At 39.4% G+C, this 15,985-nt stretch overlaps 1 pseudogene; it reads right to left on the bottom strand.

The window, feature by feature from the left end:
* Nucleotides 1-14,581: 14,581 nt before the first annotated feature.
* LOC121033342 (methionine aminopeptidase 1D, mitochondrial-like) lies at nt 14,582-15,781 on the bottom strand (annotated as a pseudogene).
* Nucleotides 15,782-15,985: the final 204 nt, after the last annotated feature.

Here is a 15,985-nt window from a genome sequence, read left to right as displayed (position 1 = left end):
AAGTCACTCAACGAACTGAGCCACCCAGGAGCCCCTGAAGTCTATTCTTAACACGCATTCAGAGCAAGTATTTCAAAACAAAAGCCAGATCATGTCACATGTCTAGCTCAAATCCCTCTATTGGCATCCCATTTCATTAAGAGCAAAAGCCAAAAACCCCCATAATGGGCTACACTGCCCTACATAATGTGGTCCTAGAATCTCTTTGATCTTATCTCTTATTTTGTCCTTCTTGCTTCCTTTGCTCCAGCCACACTGACCTATTTGTTTTATCTTGAACATGTCAGTGATCTTTCCATTCTAGAGCCTTTGCATGGCATGTTCCCTCTGCCTCGAATAGTCTTTCCTACATATATGCAAATCCAAATCCCTCACCTCCTTCAGGTCTTTGCCGAAATAGCACCTTCTCTGTGAGGACTTTACTGACCTAGAATTGCAACCTCCTGATCCCATTTCCTCTTGATCTTCTTTACTTATTTTTGTAGCTATTACCATCTTCTAGCATATTATAGGACTAACATATTTATTGTGGTTTTGTCTGTTTTTTTTTCTTTTCTGTTAGAATCTAAGGTCCACAAAGGTAGAAATTATTTTGTTTTATCTATTGACAGTGCCTGACAACTGTTAATTTTTATTTATTAATATATATATTTAAACATTTTTAGTGTTTATGTTTGAGAGAGAGAGAGATAGAGCGCAAGCAGGGGAGGAGCAGAGAGAGGGAGACACAGAGTCTGAAACAGGCTCCAGGCTCTGAGCTGTCAGCACAGAGCCTGATGCGGGGCTCGAATCCAAGAACTATGAGGCCATGACCTGAGCTGAAGTCAGACGCTCAACTGACTAAGCCATCCAGGTGCTCCTATATATATATTTTAAATATTTATTGAATATTTTTGAATGATCCAGCAATTCTACTTCTAGGAATTTATTCTTTGACACACTTATGTACACAAAGCAAAATAAACATTGATAGTCATTGAACATAGTTTTTTGTAGCAAAGACTGAGCAGGTCTCCCAAGAGTTTGAATATTTTCCGAAGGCGGTTATTGAAGGGATTGGATAACGTGTCAAACCAGTTAGGTTTAAGTTGATTCTTGTCCCACCACCCCTTAGAAGTTGGGGGCTGATGTTGAAGACCAGATCGATTATAGTCAAAACAAACTACACCTCTGAGTAAAAACTTGGCATATGTACATATATGTGGTATTGTACTTTTCCTATTTCTTTCAAATTGACGAATAAGGCTCAAAGTTGAGAACAGAGGTGTTCAGTTCCCACATGCTAAAGAGAGCTGCCAACAATTATGATCAGACACTTCCCTTTGGGCTTACCAAGAGGTGCTGAATTAGTACTGTCATCTCAAACATCACCTCTTTATCCACATACTTATGTAAAAAGATTGAGGAATAACTCCAATGTTCGTTCTCCCAAGATATGAAGGGGCTCCAGAAGCCTTATTCACCAGGATGGGGGCTTATTCACCAAGAAGGGACTGAGGGTGGCTGACATTTCTTCTCCTGGCTGGATATAATTCCATGTGGAGACTTACTGTGCTGTTATCACTGGAAATGAGTTTACTTCTTGGAAGAGCTAACAGGTGCTCGGGTGGTTTGGAGGTGATCTGAACCCATATAATCTTTCTTATATGGAGATTTCTGCAAGGAGGCTTGCAGGGGCCATTGCAGAGCCGTAAAAAGTGATGGGGGTAGTTTGCGTTGGGAAGAGGAAGCGAGCAGCCCCACCTGCAGTTCTCCATGTCCTTTGGAAAAATGGAGGATGAATTTACAGGCTACTGGATCTTCCTGTGAAAGAGCATGAAGCAGAGAGTTGAGATATAGGCCAGGAGGTTGTCCAGGCAGCCTCTGGTCCAAGTGGATGTATAGGATTTGGAGGCTGTATTAGTTGGCTAGAGCTGCCATAGCAAAATGCCACAGATTGGGAGGCTTAAACAACAGGAATTTATTTTCTCATAGTTACGGAGGCTAGAAACCCAAGATCAAGCTGTTAGCGACTTTGGTTTCTTCTGAGGCCTCTCTCCTTGGCTTGCAGATGCCTACGTGCTTGCTGCGTCCTCACATGACCTTTCTTGTGTGTGTGTGCAGCCCTGATATCTCTTTGTGGGTCTACATTTCTTTTTCTTAAAGGGATACCAGTCATATTGGATTAAGGTCTACCCTAACAGCTTCATTTTAACTCAATCACTCTTTAAAGGCCCTATCTCCAGTCACATTCTGAGGTACTGGAATTTTGTACTTCAATAAATGAATTTTGGGGGACACAATTCAGCTCATAACAGGGGCATAGGTTTTTTTTTTTTTTTTTTTAATGAAAAAAGCTGAAAGGAGACACAGATGCCACTTTCTGAGGTGGCTCTCCACAATAGAGGAAGGTGTGGTGAAGCTGGGCACGATTCCAAGAAAATCATCCCACCTCTGGAGACACCTCTGTACCAGCGGAAGCTACCAGTAGCAGGTGGAACTAGATGGAGCCAGAGAAAGACTAGGCAAGCCTCTCAAAGATCCATAGGCTGCTAGTGATGTAAGAAAGTCTTTGCTTCTAAAGTAAACATTAAAAAAAAAGAAAAAGAAAAAAAGAAAGGGGCGCCTGGGTGGCTCAGTCGGTTAAGCGGCTGACTTCGGTTCAGGTCATGATCTCGCGGTCCGTGAGTTCGAGCCCTGAGTCAGGCTCTGTGCTGACAGCTCAGAGCCTGGAGCCTGTTTCAGATTCTGTGTCTCCTGCTCTCTGACCCTCCCTTGTTCATGCTCTGTCTCTGTCTCAAAAATAAATAAACATTAAATAAATATATATAAAAAAAGAAAGTCTCTGCTTCTGGTCTTCCCCACCCCCATCCAAAATGCCCAATCCAGAAAAGGAACCAGATCCTCTCCTTCTTCATCCATACAATGAAAGAGCACCTTCCCAACTCCAAGACCTTTGAAGCAGTGCTAGGTCCTCACTGAAGAGAGGTGGGGAGAAGAGACTTAAAGTGGATATGAGGTGGGAATTTTAAACAAATTAAAATGCAATTTAACTGATAGTGGCAAGAAAGTTCCAGGATCTGCCAAAGAGGTCACCTAGGACAAGAAAGGAGATTCTTCAGAGCTCAGTTGAATGCAGTGCTTAAAAAAATAAGCTCTCACAATTTAAACTTCACTATTTGATATTTCTCTATAAACTGGATTGCTATCTCTCTGTATAAATAAAGGAGCATGTCTTGGAAAACACAACCGAACTATTTTTAGTAGTTATCTCGGGAAGGGGAGCTCACGATGAAGGCTGGTATGAGAAGAAAATGTACTTTTCACTCTATGCCCTTTTGAACTTTCAAAATAAATATCATTGTACGTGTATTACTTAAGAAACCTCAAACAATTACAAACTAAAATAGTTGAAATTGTATGGTATTAATGAGCAGAAGACTGAGTTCTGAAATAACCCTGAAAGATACATGCCAATTCTGTGTAAACTATTAAAGGAGTTTCTTAGCAGTGGGAACAATAGTTGTTGTAGGGCGAACCAGGGAAACTCATAATGGAAAGAAAGAGAGGTGTGCTGGGAGGAAACCTAGTCAATGCATTTGGAGCAAGGTGTGAAGAAGATGGAGGGGAAGAGACTCGAATGTTAGAAACCAATGTGAACGCTGCTGCTGGCTTGCAGGGAGATAAATGTTGTGACAGATGCCTGCAAAGCTTTTGGCAAGGAATGGGGTTCCATTTGGTATGATGCATTTCAAGGTTAAGCTCCTTTGTGTCATGTAGATGTGGCATGTTTTTGGCTCCAGGCTGAACCTTGGGGTTTGGGATTTATATAATTGTGAAAGGCATTAAGTCAAGAGGCAATGCACAATGATTTGGTGAGTGACATTTGCTCTAATTCCTCACACATAGGTTGAAGCAACAGACGTCACCCCCAAAATATCATGAAAAGATTCCAGCAAAATAGGAAGAGAAGAGAGAGGGGGTCACTTGAGTCAACACATGGATTAAGTTTATGCATGTATCATTTGTTTCCCTATACATGATTAATTCTTGGGTGTGTTGAGTGAATAAAAATTGTTAAATCATCGCAAAAACTGGCTTGAGAGTGGGGTGATAACCCTATCATCTTCCTGGAACTGACTTGGGCCAGGAAGGAAGGAGTTCTGATAAAGTGAGGTGCAAAACTGGATATTGGACTGATGCAATAAACGTTACTCATCCACACGAGTGCTTGCCTCAGTTCTTTTTGTGATATTTGAAGAGATAAAAGGAGGTAAAACTATAAAATGGCACTATAAATAATAAAAGCTGCAGGTGTCTGCCTTATTTTAGAAGGAATCTTTGCTGTTGAGGAGCACACTCCAAGGAGTCTACTGGAGCTTACAAAATGCAGCTGTTGGATTTAACTTGATGCTTGATAGAAAAGTTTAGAATATAAAAAGTAGAAGAGCTTAAAGATTTAGAAAGGAAATAAAAAATAAAAAAGAAATATTAAAAAAATAAAACCAAAAAGTCCAGAAGATTAGAGAAAGAGAGGAAGAAAAAACCCAAAACAAAACCCAGTCCAAAGTCAGTCAGCAAGAGCTGCACACAAAGTTCAAGGTGGTCGTTGAAAAAAATTCTGTTGATGGGATGTCTTCCAGGGGGCAAAGAGCCAAGAAACCAGAAAGCTCTTAGCTTGAGCAGTTACCTGTAAGTACATAAGGATGTCTGCTAATTACCGACACAGAGCAAAACAGCAGGGGAAAAACCTAGCCTTCTCATCCTTGGGAAACTTGAAAAGTGTTACTCATCTCCCTCCACCAGCACACACACAATAGGTGCTTGTCCAATTCTTTATTGTCTGAAAATTTGGCATATTATGCATACAGACAGCCCATACAGCCTAGTTACAGTCAATTAGACAATTGGCAGGAAAAGCAGGGAGTCACTGGATTCCTTTTTTCAAACAATTTCCTTTTAAAGAAGAAATATATGGAGAATATGACAGCAATAAAATAGCCCAGCTATAACTTCCAAACATCAATAAAACTATGATTCCGAGTTTACATGAGATGGCGCATTTTAGCTTTGTGTTCAACAGTCATTTAGTTCCTGCAATACTAAAATAAAAAAGCTATTCTATGTCCAACTTAATAAAAAATCTTTACAGCATTTTTGCATAACCAACACTTTTCAGCTGAGATTCAGATAAAAAAGAATTTATTTATTTATTTATTTATTTATTTAATATAATTTACTGTCAAACTAGTTTCCATACAGCACCCAGTGCTCATCCCAACAAGTTTCCTCCTCAATACCTATCACCCATTTTCCCCTCTCCCCCACCTCCCATCAACCCTCAGTTTGTTCTCTGTATTTAAAAGTCTCTTATGGTTTGCCTCCCTCCTTCTCTGTAACTTTTTTTACGTGGATGGAACTGGAGGGTATTATGCTAAGTGAAATAAGTCAGTCAGAGAAAGACAGATACCATATGTTTTCACTCATACGTGGATCTTAAGAAACTTAACAGAAGGCCATGAGGGACGGGAAGGTGGAAAAAAGATATAAACAGATAAAAAAGAATTTAGTTTAAATTGAAAAATTTACCGGGAAAAATATTGGTATGAATTACCTCACTAAGCTCTTAGAAAAATCAGAAATAGTGGAAAGTCAATTCTCTTATTCCTGAAAACTCAGGAGACAAAACCCTAACTCCATGTTGAGACTCTAGAACAATATGAAATGTGAAATTTCATCAAGTTTCTCTCTTTTTGTATTTAATCTAGAATGTTTGGAAAACATGTTCATTCACAAAACCTATTTTGTCTTTACTAGTCTATAGTATAGAATTTATCCTGAGGCACCTGGGTGGCTTAGTCATTTGAGCATCTCATTTTGGCTCAGGTCATGATTCCAGGGTTGTGGGATTGAGCCCCATGTTGGGCTCTGTGCTGCTTAAGATATTCTCTTTCTTTCTCTTTCTCTCTCTCTCTCTCTCTCTCCCCCCCCCACCGTCTCTTTCCCCTGCGCGTGCTCTCTCTCTCTCTCTAAAAAAAAAAAAGGATTTATCCTGTAACATTGTCACGTTTCTTTTTCCTTGCAGTATTTCCCGAAATATCTAATTTCATATATTTTATGAAATTCACTTGGAATGCCTGTGATGGTTAAGTTTATGTGTCAATTTGGCTAGATCATGGTACTCAGATGTTTGGCTAAACATTTATGGATTATGTAAAGGTATTTTTTGGATGAGATAAATGTTTAAATTAGACTTTGAGTGAAGAAGATGACTTTCCATGATGTTGGTGGGCCTCATCCAATACGCTGAAGGTCTTGAGAAAAAGACTGACCTCTCTGAAGAAGAGGGAATTTTGCCAGTAGATGAATTTTGCCTTTGAACTCAAATTACAGCACTATTTCTTCCCTGGGTATCCAGCCTACGTGCCTGCCTTAGAGAGTTTGGACTTGCCAGTCTCAATAATTACATGAGCCAATTCCTTAAAATAAATCTCTCTCTCCATATATGCGCATATCCTACTGGCTCTGTTTCTCTGGAGAACCCTAATATAATATACATATTCTTTGAACAGCAAAGAATTAAAGGAAATTTATTTTATTTTATTTTGCAACCGAAATGCATTTGGCTCAGAAAAAAAAAAATAATTCTGATCAATAGAGTGCAATATCAAAGTGTTGTCGACAGCATCTCAGAGGAATGTAGGTATCTTAACTCTTTCCTCCACTAAAAATTTCTTATAAGAAACATATTGGATTGACAGTTTTAATTACTATGAGATCTTCAGAGGTTGCTAATCTCTGGGATTCCAAAAAGTGAAGTCACATCTAGTCTTCCCAGTCAAGCAGTCCCGCATGCCCTATATCAAGAACTTCATATAGAAAAAATACATAATGGTTTTCTGATAACTGCAGGCATGTGTTTACTAACATAAATCATTATTCTAGACAAATTTTTGACATGCATTAATTTTTAGCATCCTCTATATTACTGATTCTGAAAAGATAATTATATAAAAGAAAGTTTTGTTTGTTCTCTAAATATTAAAAAGTCTTTTTTAAAGGCAAATTTGCAAGTCAATCCTAGACTCTATTTAAAGAGTAAGAGGACAGAAATAGCAAAAACAATTTGAGAATATGGACTGAGGAATGTGGCTTAGCAGATAGCAAGACTTTTAATGAAGCGGCAGTAATAATTGATATAGGAATAAACCAACAGACCAATACAACAGAATAGAGAGCCAGAAATATTGTCATGTATATATAGATGATTGGTAAATGAATGACTTGACATTATAAAGTGGTGGGATAGATCCACAAACCTCAAATCATAAAGGAAAATATTTTTGCCTGATAAATTTAGTATGTAAGCCTGACATGGCAGAAGATTTCATAAGTGAGGTGAACAGAAAAGCCATAGACCGTGAGAAATTATTTTCAAAGCATATAACTAACTAAGAATTAATACTTTGAATATGCAGAAGAATTTTTTAAATGCTATTTATTTTTGGGGGGGGGGAGGTGCAGAGAGAAAAGGGGACAGAGGATCTGAAGTGGGCTCCATGCTGACAGCAGAGAGAGCCCGACGCAGGGCTAGAACTCAGCAACAGTGAGATCACAACCTGAGCTGAAGTCAGACACTCAACCAACTGAGCCACCCCGGGCCCCATGCAGAAAATTTCTATAAAACAGTAAGAAAAAAGAAAGCGTAGTTGGAAAATGGACAGGAGATATGAACAAGTGATGAACAGAATTACAACCTGAGTGGCCAATAAGCATATGAAAAATGCTTGGTTAAACGTGGTTAAGCCTGGTTAAAACATGTACATGTGGCGTGTTTGCATTTCCCCAAACTGGTGTTAAGTGTGGGTGGTGGTATAATCTGATGCACCCACAGCCTGTGAACTCGGTGCAAGCATATGAAAAAATGCTGAAGTTCACTGATAATCAGGAAACTTAATATTTAAAAATGAGATTACTCAAAGTGAGCATTTCATACTCATTGGAAGCCTAAAAATATTAAGTATTATTGAATATGAAGGGAAATAGAAACCCATACCCTGCTGATGGCAACATAAATTGGTATATACTACAGTAACTTGAATACATCTAATATAGTCATAGATTTCTATACTCTTACATAGATGCCCGAGAGAATGCTTAGAAATATGTATAATGAGACACACAAAAATGCTCTTTGGAGTATAACTTCTAATAGCCAAAATGTATATACAACATATTAATAGAGGAATGGACAAAAAATTGTGGCATATTGAATATATGTAGCAGTTAACACGAACAAACTGTTGTATCATTTTGAATAAATATAGATAACATGGTACTAAATGAAAATGCAAGTTGCAGAAGGATTCATAGGCTAGACTAATATTGAAGTAAATCTTTTAAAGTATCCCATGCTATTATATATTTGGGACAAATACACACATAGTAAGAGTATAAAAATATAGACAGAAATGATAGACCCCATATTCAGAGCAGATGAATAAGGATGAATGAAGACTTTGGGAAGGTTACAAGGGAGTTTTAGATACACCTATACTGTCCTTTTACTTACAATGAATCTGGTGAGGATGGGCTAGAAGTGGAAGAGGAGGGAGCCAGCATTTGTTGGAAGCTTCACTGCAGTAGAGGAGTGGTTGCTCCATTGTTTGGTTGGCAGTGTCTTCGCATTTCTGAGCCAGGGCAGACAGTGGGGAGGGGCAAAGCATCTTTCTACCTTCTTTTCAGCCATCAGGTTTTCTGCAACCCAGTGCCAACACATTCATGGATCACCAATTATATTTTTCAATCCAATTCTAAGGGCTTTACAAATAGTGGCCATTTCTCCAGATTTGGGCAATTGAGTGCCAGTGCTAGTTTTCATTGCTGTGAGTTCTCATCACTTATTGGGGCTCTTTTTAAGCATCTGTATTAGTCAGAGTAGGTTAGACTGTAGTGTAATAATAAATTAACATTGCAAATCACAGTGGCTTAAACCGGTCCAGGTTTCTTTCTAGTTCCTGCAGTATCCAATGCAGATGTTTGTAGTCAGGAGGCTCTCTAGGGTTGTTCTCCAACCAGTATACTACTGGATTCAGGCTTCTTACCTTGTGCAGCTCTGTCACCATAGCCATAGGGATGGAGGAGAAAGATAATGACAGATTGTGAAGGATGTTCAGCAGTCAGTTCTGAATGTGGTATACTTCACTTTTGGCCAATGCCACCAGCCAGAACTCAGTCACATAGTCCCACCTGGCCACACGGGGTCCAGGGAATGTAGCCATTCTCTTGACCTGAGGGGAAAATAAATGAGTTTGGTGTATTTATAGCATTGTCCAGCCACCACACTTTATTGAGAATGTAAGACTCTGAGACAGAATTTAAAACTATTGTGTTTCATTTTTTAACTTTTGCTTTTAATTATTGACTTAGTTATCATTAATCACGTGATAAACCCTGCAAACTCACCACCCTAAATATGAGCAAGGACCTTGATAAAATCCTACAACTAACTAAATGGTCTTCCCTTTATTCCCTGACTCTCCACACAAGATTACCATCATTCAGAAACTGTACTGATCATTCCATTGTTTTTCTTTCTGTAAAAATATCAGGATTATCCTGAGATAATTTGAGATTCACATACCCTTTCAGTAGTATCACAGAGAGATCCTGTGTACCCTTTACCCAAATTCTCCAAGTGGCGACATCTTAAAAACCTATAGTACAACATTATAACCAGAATGTTAACATTGATATAGTCAAGATATAAAATATTTCCATCACAAGGGGCACCTGCCTGGCTTAGTCTGTTAAGTGTCCATCTGACCCTTGACTTCAGCTCAGGTCAAGATCTCACAGTGGTGAGATGGAGCCCTGTGTCCTGCTCTGTGCTGACAGTCTGGAGCCTGCATGGGATTCTCTCTTACTCACGCATGCTCTCTCTCTCTCTTCCTCCCTCTCTCTCTCTCAAAATAAATAACCACTAAAAAAATATTTCCATCACAAAAAGGATCAGTTATGTTGTAGTCACACCAGGTTCCCTCTGGCCCTCAATCCCTTCTTAGCCCTAGTAACTTCTAGGTTGTTCTCCACTTTTACAGTTTTGTCATTTCAAGCATGTTTTAAAAATGGATCTGCTTCATTTTGGGATTTTTTGTTTGTTTGTTTTTGTTTTTTTCCCTCAGCATAATTCTCTGGAAATTCATCTGGACTGTTGCATGTACCAATAGTTCATTCCTTTTAATTGTTCAGTAGTATTCCATGGTAGGGATGTACTACAGTTGTTTAACCATTTGCCCAACACGTAATAACTGGATCGTTTTCAGTTTTAATTTATACAAATACAATTGCTCTGAATACTTGTGAAGTTTTTTTTTTTAACATAAATCTTCATTTCTCTGAGATAGATGCCCAGGAGTGCCCTTGGTGAATTTTTATTGTTCCCTTGCCTTTCCATATAAACTCTAGAATAACCTTGTCTACATCTATAAAACATCTTGCAGGGATTTTGGTAGAAATTATGTTAAACCTGTGTATCAATTTGGGGGGAACTGACAGCTTTCCTATGCTGAATCTATTAATCCACGAATGTGCTGTGGCTCTTCTTTTATTAAAATCTTTATTAATGTTCTATAGTTTGTAGTACAAGTCCTGTACATGTGGTGTTAGATTTACACATATTTTTGTGCAATTTTTAATGATATGTTTTTAATTTTGGTGTCCACATGTATTTATTGCTAGTGTATAGAAATAGAGTTGATATTTCTGTTTCTCTTGTATCCTACAACCTTACTGAATTCACTTATTAGTATTAGGAGGTTTTTTTTTTTTTTTAATTCCTTGGGATCTTCTTTCTAATTTTAGTAAATGTGCTGCAGAAGGAAGCACCTTCAGATTTTCTATGTAGACAATCCGTCCTCTGCATAGGGACCCTTTTATACCCTCCTTTCTGATCTGTATGCTTTTATTTCGTTTTCTTGCATTATTACACTGGCTACACCTTCTAGTAGAACATAGAACAAAAATGGTCAAAATGGATACCCTTATCTTATTCCTAATCTTCAGGGGAAAGCATCAGTCTTTCACCATAAATATAATATCAACTGATAGAAGGTTTTTTTGTTTTTTGTTTAAAAATTTTCACCTGTTGGGATGAGCACTGGGTGTTGTATGGAAACCAATTTGATAATAAAGTTCATATTAAAAACAAAAAACCAATTATAGATTTTTTAAAGATGTTCTTTATTAGGTTCTTTATTCTTGTCTTTTTTTTCCTGAGAGTTTTTTTAAGTAAATGAGTATTGAATTTTGTCAGATATCTTTTCTGCATCTGTTGATATAATCATGGGATTTTTCTTCTGGGAATTTGTAAGGCTCCATTTGGTCATAGCTTAAAATTCTTTTTATATACTGTTTAATTCTAGTTGCTGATATTTTATTTTTATTTTAAGGATTTTATTAAAATATTTTGTTTTAAGGATTTTGCATCTATGCTCATTAGGGATCTTGGCCTATAGATTCCTATTTTAGTACTGTCTGTAGTTTTGGTATCAGGCTAATACTGGCCTCATAAATGAATTGGAAAATATCCTTTTCCTTTCTATTGTATGCATTCTTGTTAGAAGAGATTCTGCAGAATTAGTGTCTAAAGTTCTGTTAATATTTTTGGTTGAATTTTTTCCTCCTGTTTAGAATGGTTAGTTTCTACTTATTTTATTCTACTTTTTATTTGTCCATCCATTCTGCTATTGATCCAATCCAGTGAGGTTTTTATTTAATTAAAAAATTTTTTTTTTGAGTTTTAAAATTTCCATTGGCTCTTCTTCTTACCTTCTTTGCTTATACTATGTTTTTCTACTGAGACTTTTTATTTTTTCATTTGTTTCAAATGTGCTTATAATTTTGCACATGCATTTTATATCACGGCTGCTTTAAAATCTTTATTAGATAATACTAACATCACTATCATCTCTGTCTTTTCAAATAACTATCCTTTTAAAAAAATGTTTATTTTTGAGAGAGAGAGAGACAGAGCATGAGCAGGGGAGTGGTAGAGAAGGAGGGAGACACAGAGGTTGAAGCAGTCTCCAGGCTCTGAGGTATCAGCACAGAGCCTGATGTGGGGCTCGAACTCATGAACTGCAAGATCATGACCTGAGCTAAAGTTGCACATTGAACTGACTGAGCCACACAGGTGCCCCTCAAATAACTATCTTTTTAATTCAGCTTTAGATCTTCATGATTTTTGGTCTGATAAGTGATTTTTCAAATAAAACCTGGACATTTTGGGTATTATGTTATGTGATTCTGGATTTTATTTAAACCTTTTATTCTGTTTGGCTTCCTCTGATACCTCTGTGGCAGAGTAAGGGAGGGCCCTGCCTCATTACTACCAGGTAGGTGTAGAAGTCCAGGTTCTCTACCTGGCCTTTGTTGACACCCAAGGCTGGGAGTTTTAGTTACTGCTGGGCAGGATTGGGAGTTCTGGCTCCTTACTAGGCCATCAGTGATACTCCCCTGGCAGAGAGGGGCATGGATACCTCAACTGCTCCTCATGTGATCTCCCTGTAGCCTCATTACTGCTGATTGATTGGTGATGAAGGTCCTGAATCTCCAAGGCTTCCTCTCACACCACCACAATGGAAAGAAAGAGCACTCTGTTACTGCCAGGTTGAAGGGGAAATCGAGGTTCCCCAACTTGTCTCCTCTGAACCCAGGGAGGACTTCATTACCCTGTGGTGGAGATGAAAGTCCTGGCTTCCCACACTACTGTCTTTCACATTAGTGGTTTGGAGTTCTTTGTTATAGCCTCAAGTGGTGGTGGAGGGGGTGGTGGGATTGTGGTGGTGGTGGGGTAGAAGTCGAGCCTGTTCACTTAGTTTTTGCTGGCATGGGCTGGGCCATAGTTTTTCTGGGGTGTTTGCTAGAATAGAGCAGTTTTTGCCTACAGGTTCTCTGTCTTGCTAGGCTTTCCCTTTCCTGGCTCTTTGACTAGGGAGAGGAGGCGTTTGTTTGGGGCTTTTTTTCTCTGTGTCCATGGGTGTTTCTATGTTGCTGACTTCTTCAGCTTTAAGTCTGGTGTACATAAAGCAAAGAGAAAACACAGAAAGCTCACCAGCATATCTTTCAGTGGGTCCCAACATCCCTAGATGGCTCTCTACTTTTCAGGTATTCTGATATTTGTTTTTTTTAATTTATAAACTTGAGGTATATAACATTATGTTAGTTTCGGGTATACAACATGACGATTCTACATATATTGTGAAATGACAGCAATAAGTCTAGCGAACATCTGTCAGCATACATAGTAGCAAAACATTTTTTTTTCTTGTAAGGACTTTTAAGATCCACTGTCTTGGCAACTTTAAAATATGCAATACAGGGGCCCCTGAGTGGCTCAGTCGGTTAAGCGTCCGACTTCAGCTCAGGTCACCATCTCGCGGTCTGTGAGTTTGAGCCCCGCATCAGGCTCTGGGCTGATGGCTCAGAGCCTGGAGCCTGCTTCCGATTCTGTGTCTCCCTCTCTCTCTGCCCCTCCCCCGTTCATGTTGTGTCTCTCTCTGTCTCAAAAATAAATAAACGTTAAAAAAAAGTTAAAAAAAAATAAAATATGCAATACAGTATTATTGATTATAGTTACCATGATGTACACCAAGCTATATAAGCTGACCTCAGCAAACTGCACTTGAACTGCCATGGTGAGATTTTTTTTTTAAGTTTCAGTCTATGAAGAACTACTTGTTGATATATATACTTATATATCTGTTTATTTTTTAATTCCAGTGTACTTAACATACTACTTTCTTATGCCATACACAAAAATAAACTTAAAATGGATTAAGGACCTAAATGTAAGGCTTGAAACCATAAAAGTTCTAGTGGAGAGCATAGGGAGTAATCCCTCAGTCATTGGACACAGCAACATCTTTCTAGATATGTCTCCCGAGCCCAGGGAAACAAAAGCAAAATTAAACTATTGGGATTACATGTAAATAAAAAGCTGCACAGCACAGGAAACAACCAACAAAACTAAAGGAACCACTGAATGGGAGAGGATATTTGCAAATTACATAGCTGATAAACAGTTACTATCCAAAATATATAAAGAACTTTTACAACTCGACATCCAAAACACAAATAATTCAGTGAAAAGATGGGCAGAAGACATGTACAAACATTTCTCCAAAGAAGACAAACAGCTGACCAACAGACACATGAAAAGATGCTCAATATCACTCATCATCAAGGAAATGCAAATGAAAACCACAATGAGCACCTCACACCTGATAGAATGTGACAATTTTTGAGATGGAAGACCAGCCGCTCTGGGACTCCAACGTCCTCCTGGCGAGGGAAGAAGAGGAGTTCCTGCACCAGGCTGTGAAGCAGCTGTGGCACGAGATCCCCAGGCCTCAACTCAAGGAAGAAGGAACCATGAGAGGCGGTGCTATTTGTGCGCTTGAAAAGCAGTTTCCACACGGAGGCAGCTCCACCGTGGCGCTCCAGCGTGATGCGGCTTGACGGGAAAATCGATCCCAGGTGGGTCCTGTTACCGGAGCGAGGCGCAGAGCAGTAACTTTGCACCGGAAGAGCTTCCAGCGGATCCAGCCACGTGGTGCGCACTCAGTCCGTGTGGGGAACGTGTGGAGTACGGCTCCCCGGGAAGAAGCCGCAGCCTCGCTTTCTTTTTTGTCCCAGCAGATGCCGCTGGTTACTGGGCCAGAGGAATGCCGGTACAGTCCAGGACCTGGACGGCGGTGTCCGCAGTGGCCTCTGCCATCTCTGTCTGCTGTCTCCATGGGACCCGTCGGGCAGCTGCGTGAGAAGCCCCAGCCCCATCCATCCTGCGGAAGTAAAGATAAGCCTCCCTGCCCCGCGACCCACCAATTGTGGACAGGCTTGCAAACCATTCTGATGAGTTCTGGCTGATTGTGTTTCCAGTGACAGAGAAGGGAGACGGCCCCGAAAGCCACGTTGCTTCATGTCTACACCTCTTGGCAGCCTCCACCAAGTTGTTAATCGCATTCATCCACCACTGCCCACCAAAAATGTTTCAGAGGTGCCTCCGGGGCAGCTGTTGTAATAGACCCTGACATCTGTTGATCATATCTCCATTCCGAAGAGGTCAGTTGCCAGGAATACCATGACATAGCACGTTATTTACAGAGTTACAGATTTTGGGAAACCTCTATAACCTAGAGGTGAGGGATAGGCATGCGGACTGCTGTTTCCCTGATGAACAGGAGCTGCTATGTTTTCAGTTGTCATGTCAACTTTTAAGCTCTTCTCAGGCAGGAGGAGTTCATGTCCCTCCAGCTGACAAGCCTGAGGAATCCCCTGAATCTGAGCTTCATTCTTAACTTCTACCGCTGTCTCCCCATTCGGGTACAATCCTGGCTTCTATGTGTTTAGCGACTGGATGAGCTGAATGAAGAAACTGAAGCTGTCAAAACTATACTGTGTGAAATATCTCTTGGTCTCCGGAAAAAGATATTTCTTCTTTTGCTGATGGCTAATGTAAGTAGATACGATTGAGTGGTGAAGAGAAAATTCCACAACAACCTCTAAGTACCAGCAGGTGGAGGCCACTGGGTGTTGTTTTGTTGGCTGGGGTCACCAATACTCCAGGCATATCCTAGGTGGGTGAAATAGATGAAGGGGGTCAAAAGTACAAACTAACAGTTATAAAATAAGTAAGTCACGGGGATGTCATGTACAGCATGATGTTTGTCTTATATATTAAAAGCAGAGGTTTTAGTTCTACTTAGTGGGAAGAATAGGGAAAGATACATCTATGCTCCCAGAAGTGGAAGTTACTTTCCTTTTTATACAGATAGATTAATTGTATTTTTACTTATTTTTACGTAGCCTTTATTTTAGTTATTTTTAACTTTCCAGAAAGAACATCGTGCTCAACTTACTCTTTAGGGACTTTATTTTTCCACTTTAATAGCTTGTTGTTAGGAGTTATCTTATGCCAAGCAAGTCCCTGTGTAGTTAATTAGTT

This window comes from Herpailurus yagouaroundi, unplaced genomic scaffold (assembly GCF_014898765.1).
Source record: "Herpailurus yagouaroundi ecotype Mexico unplaced genomic scaffold, PumYag 159, whole genome shotgun sequence".
Classification (NCBI taxonomy): domain Eukaryota; kingdom Metazoa; phylum Chordata; class Mammalia; order Carnivora; family Felidae; genus Herpailurus; species Herpailurus yagouaroundi.
The sequence above is the reverse complement of the archived record's forward strand: the minus strand, read 5'-3'. Positions and strand labels throughout refer to the sequence as shown.